Consider the following 22,237-nt stretch of genomic DNA (forward strand, 5'->3'; position numbering starts at 1 on the left):
GGCGGATTTTACTCACAGAGTTTGACATTATCTATGTGACTCGGACTGCGATGAAAGCCCAAGCCTTGGCCGATCACTTCACCGAGAACCTGGTGGATGAAGAGTATGAGCCGTTGAGGACTTATTTTCCTGATGAACAAGTGATGCATATTGACGAGTTTGACTAGGATGAAAATCTAGGTTGGAAACTTTTCTTTGATGAAGCCGCTAACATGAAAGGTGTCAGAATAGGGGTTGTGCTCATTTCTGAAACAGGGCATCACTACCCCATAACAGCTCAACTTCGATTTTACTGCACTAACAATAGGGCCGAGTACGAGGCATGCATTCTGGGTTTGAGGTTAGCTGTAGACATGGGAGTTCAAGAAGTATTGGTTTTGGGAGATTAGATATGTTAGTTCACCAGATTCAGGGAGAATGGGAGACTCGAGATTTAAAGCTCATGCCGTATCGACAATGTCTGCATGATTTTTGTCAACGATTCAGATCAATAGAATTTAGGCATATTCTTAGGATCCATAATGAGGTTGTCGATGCCTTGGCTACTCTGGCATCAATGTTACACCATTCGAATAAGACTTATGTCGACCCTTTGCATATCCAAGTTCGTGATCAGCATGCCTATTGTAATGTGCTTGAAGAGGAACTCGATAGTGAACCTTGGTTCCATGATATCCGGGAATACATCAAGTTGGTGGTATATTCGGTACAAGCCACAGGTGATCAAAAAAGAACCAGCCGACGTGTGGCTAGTGGATGTTTCTTGAGCGGCGGAATCTTGTACAAGAGAACTCCAGATCTTAGACTACTGAGGTTTATAGATGCTAAACAAGCTTCGACTATCATGGCCGAAGTGCATTCCGGAGTTTGCGGGCCGCATATGAGAGGATATGTCTTGGAAAAGAAAATTCTTCGAGCAAGTTATTATTGGCTCACTATGGAACGAGAGTGCATTAGCTTTGTACACAAATGTCATCAATGCTAGGTGCACGATGATCTGATTCATTCTCTGCCATATGAGTTTCACACAATGTCTGCACCTTGGCCCTTTGTTGCTTGGGCATGAATGTCATTAGACCGATTGAGCCAGCAACATCGAACAGGCATAGGTTTATTCTGGTGGCCATTGATTATTATACCAAGTGGGTTGAAGCTGTAACTTTCAAATCTATGACCAAGAAGGCAGCGGTGGATTTTGTTCATTTAAATCTCATTTGCCAGTTCTGAATCCCTAAGGTAATCATCACAGACAATGCTGCTAGTCTCAACAGTCATGTGATGAAAGAGGTATGCCAACAATTCAATATTATGCATCGAAATTCCACTCTGTATCGCCCAAGGCAAATGCAGTCATTGAGGTGGCCAACAAGAACATAAAGAATATACTTTGTAAGATGGTGCAAGGTTCTAGGCAATGGCATAAAAAGTTGCCTTTTGCTTTACTGGGTTATCGCACTACTGTTCGCACTTCAGTAGGTGCAACTCCTTATTTACTGGTATATGGAACTGAAGTAGTTATACCTGCGAAAGTTAAGATTCCATCCCTTCAAATTGTTGCTAAAGCTGAAATTGATGATGATGAGTGGGTCAAAACCCGATTAGAGCAGTTGAGTTTGATTGATGAGAAAATATTGGCGGCAGTATGTCATGGTCAATTGTATCAGAAGAGAATGGCAAGAGCATACAACAAGAAGGTATGTCCCCGAAAATTTGAAGTGGGCCAGCAGGTATTGAAATTCATCCCTCCACACCAGTCTAAAGCTAAAGGCAAGTTTGCCCTAAATTGGCAGGGGCCGTTCATTATGACAAGAGTATTACCCAATGGTGCTTCGTATTTAATAGATATAGACGGCAAATATGTAGATATGGTTGTCAATTCTGATGAAGTCAAGAGATATTATGTATGATTTCTTTGGTTTTTCTTCAATTGAGTTATTTGTATTTGGCATGCTTCAAAGATTGGAATGACGAAGGCATTTTATTCTGCTATCTAAACACTTTTATCCTTTTTACCCCTTTTGAGCCTTATTTATTTTCTTTCATACCCCTCTTTTGGAATCGGAAGTAGATTTTACAAATAAAAAAAAGAGAAAAATGAAGAAAAAGTAAGTAAAACAAAAGAAAGAAAAGAAAAGAAAAAGTAACAAAAGCAAAGCGACTCTTATGTCTTGAACTATGTTCGACTTGATTCCTTTTAAGGATACGCAGGCAGCCTTAAACGGTTCGGTTCCATCAAAATAAAAATTCAAAATTCCCCAGAGTCAAAGAAACTGGGGCAGAAGTCGTGGTTTTGCAAAAGATCCGATTCCAAAAGTTGTAATTTTGAACCCTATTATTTTTAGCTGTTTCTGAACCTGCATGCCGCCTTTTCTTTCTAACCCTGTCCAAAAGCCCGCACCACGGTCCAAAGAAAGACCTTCTGATCAATCCTTGAGGAATGCCAAGTCAAACGAGATAGATGTATAATTCAAATAATGGGTAACACTTTGTTCCTGCACAAGGAAAGATGAATAAATGAGAGAGCCTTATTGATGAAAACGCTCACGCGCACCGTAATGTGATGGAAAGCTGAGAGAAAAATTAAAATGAGAGATTCTTATTGGTGAAAACCCTCGCGAGCACCGTAAGACGACAATGAGTTGAGAGATGAAAAAATGAGAGAGGTTTGTTGGTGAAAACCCTTCAAAGCACTACAAGCCAAATGAGGTTCATGACTTCATGGAGAGATTGGATTATGGAAATCCCGGTTGTAAAGTATGAAGAGGGGGAATGAACTGAAATATAATTAGGTGAATTGTCTGGGCTGATTAATCTGAAATGCATGGCATGATCATTGGAGCTAGCTTCTTCACTCAGATAAGTCTCTTTTCCATTCTTCCTCAAATAGTCATCTTTGTTCAAATTTTTTTTTTCTTTATTCCTAATTCTCGAAGTCATTTTGCTTCGTTTCTTTTGGGTCTACTTCTCTAAGTCTTTTTCAATGGTAGCCTTTTAAGCAAGCAAGAAAGGATTTTAAAGCCTATTACCGACTTTCAATTGCACAAATCAAAGTTCGGCCAGAGAACATCACAAATGGCATGATTCAGAATGAGCATAAGGTGTTAATGGGAGTCCAAACGGTCAAGTGATTTGTGAATTTTGAGGAAGTATAACAGTTCAAATTGGTAGTACAAAGTTGTCAAACAACAAGTCGAGCGTAGGCTACTCGGGTCATTCAGAGTTTTTGTGGTTGGGGTTCGATCAGAAGGTCGAACAATTCTTTGCTAGCCCATAGCCGCTAATCGGAAAAAAGCATGGCAATGGAAAAGCAGCCACCTTCAGAAAGGATGCCACAAACTAACCACCACACTTTTAAACTGACAAGATTCTCTTTGATTGAATTAGGGTCAGGAAAGTTTGTTTGTTCTGCAGGAATCCTCCATGAGGAAAGCATGTTCCAAATAGGTTAAGCCGTAAGTTTTCAAGACCCTCCTGGATAATGGGATTTAATTTTCAAATTGTCAGGGCTCCCCTGAATAATGAGATTTAGTTTTAAGTTTTCAAGACCCTCCAGGATAATGGAATTTAACTTTTAAATTGTCAGGACCCTCCTGGATAATGGGATTTAGTTTTAAATTTTCAGGACCCTCTTGTATAATGGATTCAGTTTCAAATCGTCAGGACCCTCCTGAATAATGAGATTTAATTTCAAGTTGTCAGGACCCTCTTGGATATTGGGATTTAATTTTAAGTTTTCAGGACCCTCCTAAATAATGGGGTTTAATTTCAAGTTTTCAGGACCCTCCTAAATAATGGGATTTAGTTTCAAGTCTTCAGGACCTTCCTGGATAATGAGATTTAGTTTCAAGTCTTCAAGACCCTCCTGGATAATGGAGTTTAACTTTCAAGTTTTCAGGACCCTCCTTGATAATGAAATTTAACTTTCAAGTTTTTAGGACCCTCCTGGATAATGGGATTTAGCTTTTAAATTCTTAGAGCTCTTTTGGTTACCAAGATTCGATTAACACTTATAGATGTTCCCGGTACCAAACTGAGGCAGAAAAGTTTCTTTTGTTTTGTCTGTTTTGTTGTAGTGGCAGGTGCCACCTGGAGAACAAGGAAATTCATTTCAGGTATTAGGTCAAGTAGCAGGCTCCCACCTGGAGAACAAGGGAATTCATTTCAAGTACTAGGTCAAGTAGCAGGTACACACATGGAGAACGGGGGAATTCATTTGAAGTATTAAATCAAGTAGCAGGCACCCACCTGGAGAACGAGGGAATTCATTTCAGAGTTAAGTTCAAAGTCCAAGACAACAACATGAACCCGCCTGAAGAATGAGGTCAATTTAAGTTAGAAGTAACAGAAGCTTGTTTCAAGAGTGCGAGTCAATAGTTCAAGATGCACAGCAGAACCGTAGAAGTTTCGAGATCAAGTTTTGAAGACATATAGATAGGAATATTGTAACTCATAACCAATAGACTTGCCTAGCTTATTTTTATTTTTTTTGATTTCGGTGTAATAAAGAGTTCAGCAAGAAGTAACAATAGCAGCAACGGTGAAATCACAGCTTCTCGGTAGTCCCAGCTACCAAAACTTTCAGAACTACACTGACCTGATTTCTTTATAGCCAAGGATATGTAGTCAACCTCGGAAGCAAGGTTCGGTCAAACTTTTTAAAAACACTTCCCATGGAGTATCCAAATTGGCAAAAATCGCTCATATTCGCTCACTTTATCTTTGACCGAAAACTCTTCATATTTCCGAGCAAAGAGGGACAGTTGTGAGCACGTGATTTTTGCCCGACAAAAAAAAACTCCTACAAAGTCAAAAATAGATTTTTCTAATTTATTTTAATTTTATAGAATTTTTAGGAATATCTTGCAAATTGTTGGTTGCATTTAGTTGCATGTTTACTATTTTAAAATCATGCAAAATACAAAAATATTTCATGCATCTCAATCGTATTTAGTATATAAACATAAAAAAATCATCACAAAAATATTGGTTCGTTCTTGCAATTTAGTTTTAATTGCAAATTAGTAATTTTTCTTTCATTAGTTTTAGGTTAATTAATTATTTTAATGCTAGATATAGATAATTATTTTAATTCTACATATTAGATTTTATTTAGGACTTAGTTTAGGTTTTAATTTAATTTTATAAGTTAAAAAAAGAAAAAAAATCAAGAAGAAGGGAAAAGAGGGCTGTCTCAATGTTTGGGCTTAATTTTCCCTTAGCCCAATTTTACTTCGACCAGCCCCAGCCCAGCTCCCCATACCCGGTCCAGCCCCACCCCTCACCCAAAATGACACTAATTGGCGCCCTCTAGTCCTAACCGTTGATCTTCGATGATCCAACGGATGGGAACTAACCCCGATCTCCCATATAAGTGTTAGAATCCGACCCCAAACCCTAGAGACCCTCACTCTTCTCCGTCTCCCTCACCTTAGACCTAACCCTAGCTACCCTAATATTCTCTACAAACCCCACCGGCGGCCACCACCCAACCTTCTCCAAACCCACAGAAATTCACACCCCATAATCCCCTCTTCCTCCTCATCTCATATCTCGCCTTAGTTTCTTCCAATACACCCAAGAAATCCTTGAATTTTAGATCTAAGAAACGTCTAGATTGTTCAAATCTCTTGGTCCGTTATTTCCCCAGCACCTGGGTTTAAGGGGTTCATCTGTATGTGATGTGTTCTTTTCTTGGCTGCTTAGACTCTCATGAGTCTTGTCACGACCCCAAATACCCGGTCTGATGACGCCTATTACATTACTAGGCAAGCCAACCCAAACATCGATCATAACTCTTTTTCCTTTTAAATAACAATTTCCTAACACGGGTTTAAATACCAATATTTTCATAATAAGTGTTTATAATAACTAAAATGTGTGGAATTCAATAAAACATAAGACAACACAACCCAAACATCTGGTGTCACAAGTCTAGAGCCTCTAAATACACAACCGATTGTCTAATACATCATAAGTCTAAAAATGCCGAAAAGAACAAGAGAGGAAGGAGGAAAGTAGGGTTGCAGACGCCATGTAGCTACCTTGCAATCTCCAGCAAACTCTGGATAAGTTGAGGACCCTCACTCTGCCGCTCGGGCACCTAGATCTGCACGCAAGGTATAGGGAGTAATGTGAGTACGCCAACTCAGTAAGTAACTAAAGTAAATAAGGTCCAAAAGCAGTGACGAGTAGTTAAAAACATATAAAGGAATAAACAATAGAATAACAGATCAACCTCCACAGTTTAAAGCCAGTTTTGTCATATAATTTTCAGTTTCAGTCGAAATACTTAAAATCATATACTTAGCGATTTTTCAATAGAGGCTTATTTTAAAAGAAGAGTGAAATCAGTGAAAATATCATAACTAGGCCCCTCGGGCAAGGTATCACTCAGAATGTGGCCTCTCGGGCAGCTCTCAATCTCTCATGACTCAACTCTCGTCACTTAGTACTCACTCTCAGCACTCAGGCTCAGTAATATCTCATAATAATAATAATAATAATAATAATAATAATAATAATAATAATAATAATAATAATAATAATCATAGTAACTGCTACGACTTGCAGCCCGATCCATAATTTATAGTCGACTATGCTTACTGGGGGTGTACAGACTCCGGAGGGGCTCCTACAACCCAAACATCATATCGCTGCGGCACGCAGCTCGATCCAATATATAAATCGCTGCGGCATGCAACCCGATCCATATTGGTATCACTACGGCGTGCAGCTCGATCCATAATTTATATATATATATATATATATATATATATCCTCACCATTAGGTCCTCAACCTCTCTCAGTCATTGACCTCATAGCCTCTCGGACATAACAACAAAAATCAGGAAAACTCAGTCCGAACAGTTCTCACATTTTAAGAAGTACAGTGATAAAACCAGTTTTAAACAATAAACAGGTAAAACATGACTGAGGATATGCTTTTCAAACAATTAGAGTGAGGAAACACAGTAGAAATACCCCTAAGGGTCTCAACAGGTCGGCACAAGGCCCCAAACATGGCATACAACCCATAATACAGTGTAAATGTCTAAAATACGGAATACCATAAGATTTCAAATCAAATATGCGGCTTAATAGTCGCTACGGGACGAACCAAGTCACAATCCCTACCGGTGCACGCCCACACGCTCGTCACCTAGCATGCGCGTCACCGCATTTATCAAAACAATTCAAATACTAGGGTTTTGTAGCCTCAATTCCATATTTACAATGGTTACTTACCTCAAACCGGATGAAAACACTACTTTGCGATGCCTTTGCCCCTCAAATAGGCCTCTACTCGTGTCGAATCTATCCAAAATTAGAACCACGATGTCAAAATATGCTAAGGGAACAAAGCCCAAGCGAAAACAATCAAATAATACCTAAAATCCCGAAATTGGACAAACCCGACCCCCGTGCTCACGTTTCGAAACTCGGTAAAAATCACATCAATAGAATCCTTATCCTCCCACGAGTGCATACATACCAAGAACACTGAAATCCCTCAAATTCTCATTTTAAAGTCTCTTAATTTCAAGCCATAATTCCCAATTTTACTTCCTTAATCTCCACTAATACCATGATTAAACAATGGAAAAATGATCATAAACCCAAATAATGAAGCTTAGGGAACTTACCCAACTGATTCCTTTCGATATTCCCTTGAAATCACTGACCTAGCTCGCTTCCCGTTTTCAAAAATGGAGAACTTAACAAAATTTCGCGAAGAAAATAGTATATACCTTCTGGCCTAGGGATTCCGCACCTGCGGCCCAGATACCGCTTTTGTGGTACCGCATTTGTGGTCAATGAGCCGCTTCTGCGGCTTTCACTTAAAAAATCCAAAATCGCATCTGTGACCATGAAGTCGCACCTGCGCCATCGCAAGTGTATTCAACCAATCGCATTTGCGGCTCTTGCACTTCTCCTCCTTCACCGCTTATGCGATCCTTTCCTCACATATGCAGCATCGCACCTGCGGTCCCCAATCCGCAGGTGCAGAAATACTAGAAGCAGAAAAATCTACAGCTTCACCAAAAATCTAAAACTCTCCGTCAACCATCCGAAATCACCTCGAGGCCCCCGCAACCTCAACCAAAAGCACAAGCATATCCCAAAACCTTATTCAAACTTATACCAATCTTTAAAACACCTCAAACAACACCGAATCAACCAAAACACATCAGATTCAAGCCTAAGTTTCCAAAAATCTTCTAAATTATGCTTTTGATAAAAAACCAACCAAACCACGTCCGAATGACCTGAAATTTTACACACACATCCAAATAAAATAACAGAACTACTGAAACTCTAAAAATTCCATTCCGACCCCTATATAAAAATCTCACCTATCAACCGAAAATCACCAAAAATCCAATTTCGCCAATTCAAGCCTAAATTTACTCCGGGGCTCCAAAACACATTCCGATCACGCTTCTAAGTCTCAAATCACCTCCTGAAGCTAACCGAACCATCGTAACTCACATCCGAGCCCTCTAAGACATAAGTCAATATCCGGTTGACTTTTTTAACTTAAGCTTCCTCAAAAGAGACTAAGTGTCTCAAACCTTACCAAATCCTTTCCGAACATGAACCAATCAACCCGATTACATATAGAACCAATAGACAAAGCAATAAGAAGCAGAAATGGGAAAAGCAGAATGGTAACTCATGAGACGATTGGCCGGGTTCGTCACAACTCTTTTCTTGCAAGAAATTCGTTCAAAACTCCATGCAAGGCCGGATTCCTTGGAGGAAAAAACCCTTGGGTGGTCGATTGGCGTGGAGTAGGGCATCATAGACTTTCTCAAGTTTTTTCACCCATAAACGGTAAAAGATTTTCACCATTGTCTTCTCCGTCTTTCCTGTTTGAATCAGTAATTCCATACCCTCTTTAGCTTGTTAAATTACTTGTTTTTCGTTTGAGAGTCATTCATTTCAATCTTCTAGTCATGTTTGATTAAGGTTGCTCTAGTTTATTAGTTATCAATTTAGGTTAATCCAAGCCTGTTTAGATTAATTATATGAATCGTTTTGTTATCTCAATAATTAGTTATTTTGCTGAATTTGAAATCACTTGATAAGTTATTTGCCTAATAATTAATTAACTAGGGTTTAGAGTATGATTTTAGCTCAGTAATTTCAGTTCAACATTGTTTGGTGTCAATTAGAATTTGGGGGGTTAAAAGGCTCATAACAGAACTTAAGGAGGGTCAATGGGAAAGTGAAGAAATGAGAATTTCAGATAAGGCATTAGAAAGTTTTTAGATTTTAGACAATTGTCCCAATTTGTTAATGAAAAGATGCTGAAATTGAATAGAAATGGACATTTGTCCATTTTCTGTTTCAAAAGATGCTCTTTTCCTAATTTTTAGGGCTGAGATTTAGGAAAATATTCCTTTTATGCCTTAGGAGCACATGACAGATATTCCTTATATATATAGGACCTATTCTCTATCAAAACTCACAGATTTTTGTAAAAAAAAACCTTCAAATAGATAGGCTGACGCTCTTGATTAGATTTTCTTATTTTTCTCCTCCTTAATCTCAAACCAAAGGAAAAATAGAAAAACAAAAAATAGGTGTTCAAGCTGGTGGTTTTTTTCACTTAATCTGATGGTCTCTTTCCATGTCTACTGGGTTTGCTGATTTGAGTCGAGAGCTATAGCATTTTGGTTGTCCTGCTGTGTTCTTGTTGCTATTTTTACTGTTTTCTGCTATTACTCGCTGATCCCTGAGCCTTATTTCCTTATTTAGTTCGCTATTTATTCTAGGTACCCTCTTGAATCTTTGGATCTCAATCAGATGTGAAATATGTTGTTATGAAAGAAATATGTGTACTATTGAGTTATGGCAAGCAAACATGTGCAAGTTGTTAATCCATATATAGTTTTGAGTTATTTTGTTTCTTCTTCTGTTAGAATCAGTGGTTGTTGAATTATCTATACCTAAGTTCATTTGTATTTAGGAATGTTGTTCTTCCACTCCTGTACTAATCTTGTATGAGTTCTGAGTTTGGCATAAATGTTCAGCAATTCCTCATTCTACACTTAGCTTGCTTATAGGCATATTAGCTTAGTAAAAATAGTGTTACTGCTTGAGACCTCCACCAGTTGAGTAAATGTTTTGTTGAACTGTGCATACTGTCTGATAATTACTGTCTATCCAGAATTTTTTCTTATGTTGTTTGCGCCTAAATCCATGTTTAAATATGCGTATACAAGAGGTTAATTTAAGTATTGATATTGAGATGTTGTTTTGAAAAAAAAGATTTGATGCTTTAGTTATGTAGAGTAATCAGTGCTATCAGATATCGAATTGAAACAAGATTTCTAGATTTTGTTTGTTGGGCCATTATGCGGTAACATGGTATGGGCTGCTGATTTCTTTGTAATAATTTAGAGAGCCTCCGTATTTTGGGCTCGTAGGAATCCAATTTGGTCAAAATCCCCAAAAATGGGAATTGGGTTTGAGTTTAACTGATATTGAATTGTATTATCTTAGATGGGCATAAACTTTCCTGTTGGGCCTCACTAAATAGCCCATTCTTTTAAAAATTAATAAGCGTCAATTGTCTCTCCAATAATCTCAGAGTTAGTCTAGAATATTGACTTACGAATATTAGTAAATAATGCTTTAGGCGCTATATAATCTATCGTCATGATTGTGTACACATTCGCGTGGCATAATTATGATTCTTAAAACAAAATCGAGGTATGCGTTCGCGCAACTTCGACCAAACTTTCTTAATATTAATAAAGCGTTATTAATTGTGGACACGTACGCATTCCATGATTATTGACACGCCAAACGAAATGAATACACGTACTTGTGATTCGTTTCAAATTAAAAAGCGTAAAAGTAAAATGTATATAGGTTCCAAAACATGTAATTAGACAAATTTCTTAAGCCAGATATGATTAAAGCGACCATACTAAAACCATGGAACCCGGGAATGCCTAACACCTTCTCTCAGGTTAATAGAATTCCTTACCCGGTCTTCTGGTTTTGCAGACCTTTAAAATAGAGTCAATTTCCTTGATTTGGGATTTAAAAAAACCGGTGACTTGGGACACCATACAATTATCCCAAGTGGTGACTCTGATTAAATAATCCCATTTTGATTATTATCACTTTAATTGAAAAAACTCCCTTATGCCCTTTAGGGAAAATGGAGGTATGACACATACTACAAATCCTCCTATTACTGATTATACAAGCAACAATATTCCCCACAAATTTGAGAATATCAAACCCCCAAATCATGATGTCCACATGGAGTCTAAGGAACCAAAATATAAACAAATGGCCATTCCCAAGGAACACGGCAAGGATACAAAATCCTTTCAAATTCACTCTATAAATCTAAAAGATGGCCATTCAGAGGTCATGCAAGAAGACCCTCCAATCATTACCTCTACCACCAATCCCACCCCCTCGATTGATAACCCAAATCCCACGCCTGTTGGAAACCCATTAAGTACTAAACAATCCACTCAAAATGCCAAGAATCCCATTTTCTCTAAGAAGGAGGAACAGAATAATCCAAATACTAAGGCAACAAAGAAACCAAATGATGGAAAACCTACCCCAAGCTCCACCACAAAAGGAGAGGATGTTGCTCCCGGTTCTCTGGATGAGTGGGCGGCTGAAGAATTCACTAAAGGACTGACGCTTCTCAAAAACTGAAGGAAAGCTTGTTGAGTTCCAAGTAACGACTTGGGCGGTTGTCCACAATCGGTACGAGTCAAAGATAAGGATCCAAGATGATCAGGTTGGTTTCCCGTCGTCGGCAAAGCGATGGGAGAAGAACCACGAAAAATGAAAAGATGATTCAACATAGACAGACGGTCTTCGAGGGGTCGGTTTTTGCCTTATGAACAGATCGAAGGCCGCGGCAGAGGCTTCCGATCAGTAGAAAGGTTTGCTACCGATAGAAGGATTGATCGCGGTCGGAACAACAGATTGTTGCATGACAAATAAGCGTTAGGTACGTGGGATCCTTCTTGCCCTAGGCTGTCAAATACAATTTCAATGTCAATGTATTAGAATTGGTATCACCTACAACAAACATCAAAGAAGCACGGTTCCGAAAGCCAATGAGATCTGATCTCAGCCAGAGGGATTCCAACTTGTAGTATGAATACCACGGAATGAATGACCACCGGACTAGAGACTTCCAACATCTCCGAGAAGAAGTGGAGACACTATTGAAGAATGGCCATCTCAGAAAATTCTTAAGTGATCGGGCCAAGAACAACTACGGTCGCATCCGGGGCAATGTGGAACCCTCGAAGGCAGGAGAAGACTCCTCGTGCTAGATGATTAACATGATCTTAGATGGTAATGAGATCAACGGGGTCACCTTCTCGGTAGCAAGAAAGACGAAAGTAGCAATAACTCATAGCAAGAGACTCCGGGAAATTATTGAAGACGACATCACTTTCACGGAAGAGGACATAGACGGATTATTTCTACCGCACAACGACACACTGGTACTTTCTTTAAATGTGATAGATTTTAAAATCAAACATGTTCTAGTGGATCGAGGAAGTTCGACCAATATCATATATTGGAGAGTATTGGAACAAGCTAAACTCACTGGAAGCATCATTCCGGCTATAAAACTTATCACCGGATTCAACCTCGCAAGCGTGACAACCCGAGGAAAGATTCTGAAGGAGTGATGAAAACAACTTTTTTAAAGTGGTAGATGGTGATATGGGATATAATATTATTTTGGGAAGATCATGGTTACACGAGATGTGAGCTGTACCATCAACGTATCATTAGCTGCTGAAATTTTCAGCGCCTAAAAGAATTAAACAAATAAGGGGCGACCAACTGGCGGCATGGGAGATGAATGCGATTTCAGTATCTAGTAGCAAAGGAAAGGAGCATGCAGCATAAAAACTATAGAGACCGGCGCCTGCTCCCGAAGCAGATGAAGTTAGCCCGAGGATAGAAGCATCAGAATCTTATCAGGTGCCAAGGTATTTCTAGGTACTAGAAGAGACGGATGCAACAAAATCCATGATGAAAGAGCTCAAGCAAGTTGCATTGTTCAAAAAATTCTTAGAAAGGAAATTCCACTTTGGGACAGGACTACACCTCGTGCTCAGGTCTGGCTTTATTGAATTTCTTAAATCTAATGCCGATTGTTTTGCATAGTTGCATACGGACATGACAGGTATCCCAACGGAGCTGGCCATACACAAGCTATGTTTGGACCCCAACATACCTCCGGTAAGACAAAAGAAACTCCCTATTATGGAGGCCATGAATAAATTCATCAATGAAGAGGTAACTCGCTTACTTGATATCGGTTCGATTCGAGAGGTAAAGTATCTAGACTGGCCAACTAATATAGTATTACTTCCTAAGATGAACAATAAATTTTGCATGTGTTTAGATTATAAGGATTTGAATAAGGCATGCATGAAAGACTCGTTCTCACTGCCAAACATTGATCAATTGATCGATGCGAATGCCGGGCACGAGTTAATGAGGTTCCATGATGCTTATTCCGGGTACAATCAAATTAAGATGAACTAGGAGGATTAACAATGAATTTCTGCACATATTGTTATAATGTGATGCCCTTCCAGTTGAAGAATGTTGAAGCCACTTATCAGCGCCTCGTAAACAAGATGTTTGAAAAACAAATAGGAAAAACCATTGAAGTTTATATAGTCGATATGGTCGTTAAGTCTTTGAATGTAGGTGATCACGTTAAGCATCTGCAAGAAACGTTTGACATCCTAAGGAAGCAAAACATTAAGCTTAATCCCGAGAAATGTGCGTACGGGGCCAACTTTTGTAAGTTTCTAGGGTTTCAAGTATCACAAATGGGGATTGAGGTAAACCCTGATAAGATCAAGGCCATTGAAGACTCTGGAACCAGTTGTCAAGCGTGAAAGAGGTCCAAGGGCTCACAGGGAGATTGACAGCTTTGAGTAGGTTCATTTTTCTATCGTCAAAGAAATGCCATCATTTCTTAGCACTACTCAAAAAGTAAAATAACTTCGAATGGACCCTGGAGTGCCAACAGGCTTTGAGAGATTTGAAAAGATACTTGTCAAGCCCTCCGTTACTTTTGAAAACCAAAGGAAGGGGAAACACTTTTGGGCTACCTCGTAGTCTTGGAAGTAGCGGTAAGTGCAGTTTTAGTCCATGAGGACGAAGGTACACAATCTCCCTTTATTATGTTACTAAAATTTCAATATGAGCAAAAACTCACTACCTGCATTTGGAGAAGCTGGCCTTAGCTCTCGTAGTCGCCGCTCGAAAGCTGAGGCCCTACTTCCAGTGTCACCCAATAGCCGTGGTGCCCACATTTCATCTTCGGAACATTCTTCATAAACCACACTGGGATTGAATTGGACATAGAATATAAACCAAGGACTATGATTAAGTCACAAGTCTTGGCTGACTTTGTGGCCGATTTCAGTCTGGGATTGCTGCCCCTAGCAACCAAAGAGGCAGTAATGGTGTCAGAATCGACATCCGGAGTTTGGACCTTATTTATGAATGGAGCCTCTAACGTAAAAGGGTCCGGACTTGGCATAGCATTAACCACACCTTCAGGAGACACCCTAAGGCAAGCCATCAGAACGGTGCCTTTAACTAACAATGAAGCATAGTATGAGGCTTTGATTGTAGGTTTTGAACTGGCCCATGGAATAGATTTAGAGGTCATAAAAACAAGTGTGACTCACAACTAGTGGTAAATCAGGTCTACGAGATCTTCAAAACCAAAGAGGAGCGCATGCAACAATACATGGTAAAGGTCAGGCTCTGCTGGCTCGATTTCGGGAGTTGTCAATTGCTAATATATCGAGAGAAGAAAATGCAGAAGTAGATGCACTAGCTAACCTAGGTTCATCAACAGAAATGAAGAGATTAGAGTCTGGGACGGTAGTACAACTGATGCACTCGATCCTGGATGCAGATAGCTATTACGAGGTAAATACAACTAAATTGGTCTGGAACTGGAGGAATGAGATCATCGATTATCTTGAGCATGAGAAATTTTCCAAAGATGCCAAGACATCCCGGCGGTACATGTAAAAGTAACATGGTATAGCTTCAAAATAGGACAATTGTACAGAAAATGTTTTCAAGGTCCACTGGCCCGTTATTTGGAAGAATCCGAAGCTAATTATGTTATATGAGAAGTCTATGAAGGGATATGCGGAAACCATTCGGGCGCAGACTCGTTAGTGTTAAAGCTGGTAAGGGTAGGATATTATCTTCCCCACATGGAACAAGACACCAAAGCTTTCGAACAGAAATGCGATAAGTGCCAACGCTACGCACCGCTGGTACATCAACCTGCAGAGCCACTACACTCGGTTCTATCTCCATGGCCATTCATAAAATAGGGGATGGACATCGTCAGACCCTTATCGCTAGCTCCCGGTAAGGTAAGATATCTTTATTTTGAATTGACTTTTTTTCTAAGTAGGTGGAAACAAGTCCTAATCAGAAGATCGGTGAACGCGAAGTGGTAGATTTATTTTGGGAAAACATAATCTGCAGGTTCAGAATACCAAAAGAGGTAGCATGTGATAATGGGCCGCAATTTATTAGTGAAAAGATCACAAAGTTCCTTGAAGATTTGAAAATAAAGAGGATCACATCTTCACCCTACCATCCGAGTGCAAATGCTCAAGCAGAATCAACAAATAAAGTGATCATACAAAACCTCAAGAAAATGTTGGAAGAGGCTAATAGTAAATGGCCTGAGGAACTACTCGAAGTGTTATGGGCATATCGAACTACGACCAAATCAATATATGGAGAAACTTCTTTTTCACTTGTATATGAAGCAGAAGCCTTAATACCGATGGAATTAGGGGAACCCACCTTGAGATATTTCCAAGCAAATAAAGAGTCAAACAGCGAAGCAATGTTAGTCAACTTGGAGCTGCTTGATGAGCGCAGAGACTTGGCACATATAAGAATGACAGCCCAGAAGCAGAGAATGGAATGATATTATAATCGAAAATCCAACCTCCATTATTTTTAAGTAGGATACTTGGTCCTAAGGAAAATAACTCAAATCACTCGGGATCTCAATGCAGGAAAGCTAGGTCCAACATGGGAAGGCCCTTACCGGATTTCAGCTATTACCGGGAAAAGTTCGTACGAATTGGAGAATTAAGATGGAGAAATATTTCCCAGCAATTGGAACGTGGCACACCTCGAAAGATATTATTACTGATGAACATCACTTGTACTAAAAGTATGTGCTGCACTACTTTTCACTTTGTCCAATTTTTTTCTTAATTGAGTTATTCTGGCTAGGTTTTTAATGATGAAGCAACAGAAAGTATATTACAAATAAAGTTTCAACAACAACAATAAGACCTTCTAATAACAAGGCACACAAATGAAGAACTACGCGGATGGTTAGTTAATCTTTCGCTGGATAGCAAAATTCCTACTGGAAAGTTGAGTTTGCAATCAAACAAAGGTTAGCCGACCGTTCGCAAGTGCAAACCACTAAAGGATTGTTAGATAGTCTTTTGCTGGTAGCATAAATTCCTAAGGGGAAGCGAAGTTTGTTACCGAGTTGAAGATTATTTAGCAATTCATTAGTAGGGTCCTCGAAGGTGCAAAATTTCTAGTATTCCAATTCACATTCTTCGCATTTGAACACTGGGGGAATGATATGAGGATACGGCAAAAATGACTACCACGTTGACCAGAAAACGAAAATTGAAAACATAGTTATATGATCGAGAACAGGGACTGCGCGTCCAGCCCCGTAAAAACAAGTTGTAAAAGTTAGCCACAAGTAATGACAATTTTATTTTAGCATAACAAATGCCTATGTACTTTTTGAAAATGGAAGGAATAAACTAAAGCCCTTTTATCTCTATCTTGTTTCTTGTCCGAACGATGAATTGACTTTATCATTTGAAAGTTAAACAAGTACTTCAAATGTTAGTGTCGTAATGAACAGGAGCTGTATCATATCGAGATGTCGATTCGTTTTCCGCCCCCAATGAGATGGGTAATTTGTAACCCCCTATTCAGATTTTTGGGTTGTTCATCTTTCTGAATCGAGACCTAGCCCGACTCACATTGTTCTAACGTCACCGGAAATCAGAGGGACTATCTGTATACGGTAAAATATAGTGCGCCAGTTGGCCACTTAAAAGAATGACACCTGGGACCTAAGGCAAATGATAGTCAGAACCGAAGGCAATTATCTCGTTTGTTGCTGGAAGAAACAACACTCATAATGAGGCAACAAATACCCTCCGCCCAGTAGCATTTAATGAAGAATATTCTACATCATTTAGTATACTGCCCATTACAAAGGGATATGTCATTCATGCCTGCCATTAGACACTCTTCGATGACACTCATAATTGGCATTGAATATGGGCTTGATCCTAGGTCCTTATTCCCCAGATGTAACGATAAATAGTGAGCTATATTACCATTGTAGGGGGATTTTTTTGACAAACTTACACTATAATCGATCAAGAGCTTTATACGACTTTACTTTCTCATTCCTTGTTTTCATCACCGTTGTGCCCGAAAGCCCTGCTCCCGGAATTATTGATTTTGCTATTTTGTCCTCATTTCAAGGCTAAATATTACTCTCTCCGTTCCAGTTTATGTGAACCTATTTCCTTTTTGGTCAATTCCAAAAAGAGTGTCCCCCTTCTAAATTTGGAAACAATTTAGCTTAAATTTATAATTCTACCCTTAATGAGAAGCTTTCATAACCACACAAATACTCTGGGCCCCTTTATGACTTGTTTAGGACCACAAATTTCAAAAGTCTTCATTTTTTCTTAAACTCTGTGCCCAGTCAAACAGGTTCACATAAATTGGGACGGAGGGGGTATATATTTCTTCAATTATTTTGTTATTTCACGATCTAATTAATTCACTTGTCTAGAAACCACGTACAAATTCAATTGTACCATTTTATAGGTAAACAATGAAATACTCTAATTTGTATATATCATGGGCAATTGGCAGTGCATTACGTTATGTTGTACTCAGTTTTATGCGTACTTCTTAGTGCATTTTGTTGTTTTCTCTAATCTAATGAGGTCCACAAATGTCTTTCTAGACCAATTGAATAATTTTGTGATTAGAAATAAATTTAATAATTATTCACACTTCCATAAATGTTCTATTTGTGATTTAGCTATTGAGTTGTGTCCACATCGCTGGATAATAGGTGTCTTGGTTTTTTATATGGTCTTGAGCAATCCCCACCTCATAAATCTAGCTTCTGGGGTTGAGTTAGGGCCAAAGTCTACTTAATCATGATATCCGAGCCAGATTGCTCTTATGGATCGAGATTTGATCTTTTTATTCACAAATGTTGAAATTATTCGTTCTTTTAAACTATCTCTAATTATATGTGAACAAATCTTCAAGTATATTGTACACCTCATCGTAAATCCCTTGGAAAATGTATGCGCTCCAGCACTCTATGGTGGCGAAGTAACACACTTCTTTGTCACAAAAGAGCTAAGTGTGCGTGAGATCAAGGACATTCAAATTCTATTGGTAATGCTTCAGCTACTAACATTCTTGTAATCTAAGACCATTTCACTGGTAGTCTAGTTTCAGATTATATATTATTCACTAGTTTTATGCTGGCATTCTCCATTCTAATTATTGTTACTTTTTTACTTTATATAGATGAGGCAGCAACAGCTCGCCCAAGTTAGAGAAGAAAAGTGACAAAGACAAGACTCGACATGTCAGAAGAATTAAATTGACGTTCTCACCAATGATGCACGAGATACATGCCTAGAGGAGAGAGAGGGAAAGACTATTTATCATTATTTGTATATTCAAGATCGATTGACAGTCCCATTACGGTTATTCTTTTTCTCCTTTTCCTCTTCTAATTAGTGAATAAGAGGAAATAGAAAAAGAAAAAGAAAGTAAAAGAAGGTAAAAGAAGGTAAGTAATAAATCAGCATTGAAAAGGATTAGAAAACAAGAAATTTAATAATTTATTAAATAAGGAAAAGCGTTATTTTTTTTTTTGGAAAACAAAAAACGTTGCTAGCAAGATTCAGTCTTGCAACATTAGGTGTCCAGGCGCCCAAAACTTCACCCTCCAAACCAAAGTACCCATTGGACTTTTTGGTTAATGGGTGCTTGCTAATATATTAGTTTTTATAAAATTTCTATATTAGTATACCGAGTTTCCATTGGAGTCAGTGGATGCTGCAACACTTAGAACCTTACAAGTGGGTCTGCCCTTGGGCGCAACATATTTTACCGTATACATTTATATTTTCGATATTTATGACAAATTCTCGCGCCAGATTAACTTTATAAATTATATGTAAAATTATATGATGCCAAACATTTATAAATCTAGAAGTATTTGTTGGACATTGAGAGGATGGATCTTAACCAAGCTTAAATAACTTCATACGGGCTTAAATGAACACTCCTTATATATATATATATATATATATATATATTTTTTTTCTTTTCCCGCTTTTCCATTTCTCGCTAAGTGTTATTCTTTCTATTCGTCACTAATTAGACAACAAACCTCTCTTTCTTTGCTGTAATGATTACTAATAAAACTCAAATTATGGTAAATTCAACTTTATTTTTATATTTGCTCCCATCAGAAGTCTCAACTCGATTACTACAATTTTGTCCTTTTCTTATGATTTTGCCTACCTTTAATTGCAGAAGAGATCTCATCCCTTTTAAGCAATGATTTTGAATGACAACTCTAAGGCTTGTAAATTGGCTTATATTATCTGTTTTCCTCATGAATTGCTTTAAAAAAATAATCTACAACCAATATCAAAGCTCCTTATCAATATTATGAGATAGTGTACACTTTTATTCGCTTACGTACCATGTATTGCTTCAAAGTTACAATTGCGTGTGTGGGTTTTTAGTAAACCAATTTTGTAAAGATTGAGATGACTAATCGCATAAAACTTTATTAAGTCACGCAAGAATTGAAGATGCACCACAATTTTTTAGTTTCGCTATTGATTTTTCTTTTTATCTCCTAAATCTCATTTTATTAATGAGTTTTCACATTTTTATTTTAACTATTATAATAATAGTGCGTCCCTTGAACGATCAAGAGTATTTCTATTTATTAAAGCAGGGTTACACGAGGAAAGTAGGAAAGAACACAAATTTCTTCTTGTGAAACTTGAATGCCAATTAATTTCCCATAAACCAAAAAGTTATAAATTGAGAGATCGAAGTAACAAATGATTCTTTTCCCATCGAAATTTATTATTCGAGATGCATGTATGTATATAAATATTGAATGCAGTCTGAATTTTAATATTCAGTGTTTTGACTTATTATGATCTATTTAATGTTTATATCTCAACTCTACGATGACTTTATGCAATTTATCGTATTACTTGTTAAAATTTTCTTTTAGTGATAAGACATTAATTTAAAGGATGCAATATATGTACTTTTTGTTAGAAGGAATTTAATTCCGGTTTCTGGGCAAAATAAGAGATGGATATTTGTTTTATTTTTCGAATAACTCTTGAGTTATTGAGCTTGATAAACAATTTATCTCTTGTGGTACATGAATGCATGACCTTGTTATTGTATATTAATGTCTCTCCTAAACAGAACAATATTAGTTTACTTCATAAGAGAATATGTTCTTCAAAGTTGAGTAAAATTTATCTGTACACCTTTGTCTAAGTCATATTAATCTGGATAGGATTTCAAGTTGGCCAAGATGGACCTTAAGGTTCATTGAAAGTAGAGGCACTATCAACTTGTAGATCCTGTTTGGAAGAAAATTTGACTAAAGGTTGACTCCCTTCAAAAGGAAATAAAGCTAGTGATAAGTTAGAATGAGTCCCTTCTGATTTGTATGATTAAATGAATATATTGGTAAGAGATAATTTTGAGTACTTTTGTGACGTTCATAAATGATTATTCAAAATATTGATATATTTATTTGATGCACCGTAAGTCTTAATGAATTAAGTAATTCAAGATTTTAAGACTTGAAACGGAGAAGCACCAAGGAAATATATTAAGTTACTGCAATTTGATTGTAGTGGCGAGCACCTCTCTAAAGATTTCTTTTGTTACTTATCAGAAAGGATTACATCTCAATTGACTACACCGTAAACTCCATAATAAAGTGGTGTAGTAGAAAGAATAAATAAGTCTCTTTTGGACATGTATAGATTAATGACGTGTTATTCAGATTTGCCTTATCTATTTTTGGAATATTTCCTGGAAACTGCAAATTACATTATGAACTTAGTTCCTTCTAAGTTAGTACCTGAGACATCTATAGAAATGTCGACTGAATGTAAGCTCGGTCAGTGACATAGGATTGTCTCGCATATGTGCTGAAAGGGAAAACGAATATGAAAGTTGGAACTAAGAATGGATAGGTACATGTTTATTGAATATCCAAGAAAACAAACGGAGTTTTATTTTATTGTCCTAAAGAAAGCACTACAAAAAAACTGGAATTAGCTGCGAATGTCGTCGCTAATCTGTTGCTAAAACACTTGTAGCTAACAAAATTTCTTGATAATCCATTGCTAATCTGTCACGACTCAACCCCCGAACCCGGTCATGATGGCACCTCTCGTGAAGACAAGGCCAGCCAGACCAAAACGGAACACCTCTTTTAAACAGTTAATCATCATAAACAGTAATAATATATAATATAATACTCATAAATTACAAAATTTAACGATAATAACCGCAAGAATCATCCCGACACAGCCCAAACTGGGGTGTCACAAGTCATGAGCTACTACAGAATCTGCTATAGGTCTACAAAGTATGGAATCCGATACAACAGTCTGAAGAAAACATAAATGATAGAGGATAAGAGAGACAAGGGGCTGCGGACGTCAACAGCTACCTCGTAACTCCAAATCACTGCCTAGCCTGGACGGAATCAGTGCTTAGGTGCGGACTCTGCTATACCTAAATCTGCACACATGGTGCAGGGAGTAATGTGAGTACTCCGACTCAGTGAGTAATAATTATAAATAATGGCTGAAAGTATGAAAATACGTAAAGGCACAAAGCAATTCCATATCAAGCAGTAAAAATCACTTAAAGCAGTAAATCAGTGAAGAAATAAAATGATATTCCTTTTAAAACAAGTAAAACCGGTAATTTAACAGGTAAATAACAAGTATAAATCCACCCCTCGGGCATAGTATCAATCGCTCAGCATAACATCAACCCCTCGGGCTCA

This window comes from Nicotiana sylvestris, chromosome 7 (assembly GCF_000393655.2).
Source record: "Nicotiana sylvestris chromosome 7, ASM39365v2, whole genome shotgun sequence".
In the NCBI taxonomy this organism is placed as follows: Eukaryota; Viridiplantae; Streptophyta; class Magnoliopsida; order Solanales; family Solanaceae; genus Nicotiana; species Nicotiana sylvestris.